Raw genomic sequence first — 3,263 nt, forward strand, 5'->3', positions numbered from 1 at the left:
ACAAATTTTAATAGATTAAAATAGGGACCGATATTTAAAAAAAAAGCCACCTTTCTTGAATTTTCACCGTTTTTCTTTCCGATGAGAAATGGTGATTTAATCCAGCATATGATTGAACAGGGTCATATTTACTACCAATTGAAAGTGGGTTTTGATACATGAACGTCGGTACCTTGAAGGCACTACTCAAGCTAGTACGATGTCTATGTCTCTATGAAGATGTCTATGAAGTCAATCGAGAGCTGACTACGCGGTGGCTACGCAGTGGCTACTCAGTGGCTACGTATTGGCTACGCTGTGGCTCCATTTTGTGATTCTTATTTTTTCTCCACAAATCACGTTGAAAATAGTGTTCAGGTGTTAATTTCACCTTTAAAATCTAACTTTTGAACTAAGATAGCTACGTTATTACTTCCAACTAGAAAAAGTCTTTAAAATGCCTGAACTTAAGTTCCCTACCCTTCGATTGATTGATATGTTTGATGGCGGGTTAATCATACAATCCCCATCGGAAAAGGTTTTTGAGTCATTTGTATGGGAGTAAATATTTTCCAAGAAAGGGCTCTTTTTTTAAAAATAGATCTAAAAGATTTGTCTTTTTTAAAATAAAACACCTCACCATGTTTTACTCTTTCTATTAATTTCTTACAAAAATATTTCACAATCGTTTATGTAGTCCCTCCTGTCCACCAGAGAACGGGTATGTTTGTAAAAAAAAACAAATCATTGTTGGGGTAGAACTTCAGTCTTTTTTTCTGTTACTTTTCTATATTAGAAATTTGATTTTGATTTTTTTTTAAAACAGAGAAATGGTCGTGAGTCAATGGGGTATTTAGCAGAATAGATTTGTACAATTTTTGGGTTATTTTAGAAATGGGTCAAAGTTTTAAAATATGAATAATTTAAGAATGCAATATAAAACACAAAAATACGAGTACTTTCATTGGTACAATTGGTTACTGTACATTTTTATTATTATTTATGCTGTACAAATCAAATTCAATAAAGAATCCCAAAGTGTATTTATGCAAAGTCAGGACTCAGGAGTCAGGCCTCAGGACTCAGGACTCTGGAGGAAAGTATTTTGTTTTACTTAACGTTGATCACGGTCCGGCTAGCCTTGTGTATAATGTGTGTGTACTCCAACAATATCGATTTGAAATGATACTTTATGTATATAATCATGTCACTCACACTTGTTCCCGGTTCGCGAATAATTTTCCAACCCTCCGTATAAATGGCCAACCCTCCGTATAAATGGCCAACCCTCCGTATAAATGGCCAACTCTCCATATAAATGGCCAACCCTCCGTATAAATGGTGAGCTTATCACGCCGACGCTTGCAGACGCACCTTGGAACACACGTTACCTCCCCCTGAAGATGGCGCCCACACATGCCGAACCGAAACACTCCAAATACCTGGGGTTCCCACTCTCTCACGGAGTACCAGGAATAAACCTCGCCAGACATATGGAATCCCTGGTTGCAGCATTGTCACTGGGTATCGCCTTTTTCCGCGCTTATGGCTTCCTTGGCTTCAGCTGGCGACACCCACCGCAACCGACTGGTGATGTTCAAAACATTCATCCTATCCACGGCTACATATGGGCTGAATATTATTGCTTGGGCTCCACCTATATGGAAAGATGCGTTGGACCCCCTATTCGAGCGCTTTAACTCAGCACTCATCCAAACAGCAGCCATCATCACGGGCACTAAATCCCCTCGGTTTCCCAAACATCAAACAAACTTACTTCACTTTAGCGGCCTGCTCCCCACGCGACCATTCGTGGACTACCTCGGAGGTTGCCTGGGAATACAACTCGACTCAATGGCCAGCAAAAATCCACTTACCCCTCTGACGCAATCCGCCTGGGCCCAAGATAGACCATCACTGCGCTTCCCGTACAGTATATATGCTCACCTGAAAACTGTACACAAAACCACGGGCGGGCATACACCCGACCATGTAGCCCTCCGCCAACGCTATGACGACATCAGGAAGAACTCAACAAAACGTTGGTCCAACAAGGAGATCGCGGCAATGGCCCGGCGCCAATACTACTACCAACTGGTTATGGGTAAACCGCCAACCTCAAACCGAGACACAGCCAGACACAACAGCTTCAATCGCTGATTCGAGTCTACATCAATCCGGCTCTATGCTATGATTGTAACGAATACGTACATGTTCACATTGCTCGACTACCGCACCGACGGCTGTCACTGCCCTGTCTGCCCCGGTAGCCACAAGTTCACTACCAGCCACTTTACCTGCATCCAACAACTAATTCGGCGCATCCTGGTATGCCCGAAAACTGCCGCCCATTGGCCCTGACCTCCTTCAGCAATTACAGGAGTACCACGACTTCCACAGTATCTGGACCCTCCACGAACACCTTGGATCTTTTCTCCAGCATGTTGAAGAACCACCGTACCCTCAACCGTCCCTGACACATCGACAGATGTTCCCCATACCCCGGCTAATCACGCTGTTGAAGTACTACTTCCAAATTTCGGTTCAAACCAAATCATTGCGCTTGTTGGTTCCGATTATGATACTTCCGATCCAGGCCAGCCAACACATACCCAATTCATCCGTGGTCTAGTGCGGCATTGGCTTACCCCAATCCTCGCTCCTCAACCGGATTATGACGGATAACCTGGTCCTTCTTGGTATTTCGTACTCTGCACTATCCCATTCCGCCGCACTACAAGGCGCAGACCCGATCCGTACCACAGAGGTGGGTACTCTAATTAGTAGGTCAGCAAGCAAATATATGGAACATTCGATAGTAACAGTGTTTTGTCAACACCGACCCGAATTGACTCAGGACATATCTTTCATTGTCAACTCACTTGGCCCAAGCTTCAAATGGGAATTTACTGACCACTTCTTCCCATCAATCTTTCCTGAACCACTACAGCGACTATGAGAGCCATACCATATGTTCATACATTATAACATACATACTTGCCATTTTTGAAATAAATAATATTTTCCCTACTAACAGTTTCACCTACGAGGATTGGTCCCACTTATTCGGCACAGAAGGTAATCGTACCAAGCCCTGGATTGAATTGCCACAATACCGTCCACAAGTTTACCCAAATGGTGTTGATTATGGCTTGGACTCCGGGGGGGGGGGGGGGGGGGTACCGGGGGTACGGGGTACGTACCTACGTAGTAGTTAGTAGTTACGTTACGTTACGTACGTTAACGTTAACGTTAACGTTAACTTAACGTACTAGTAGTTAGTT

Source organism: Sphaeroforma arctica (assembly GCF_001186125.1).
Source record: "Sphaeroforma arctica JP610 unplaced genomic scaffold supercont1.647, whole genome shotgun sequence".
NCBI lineage: Eukaryota > Ichthyosporea > Ichthyophonida > Sphaeroforma > Sphaeroforma arctica.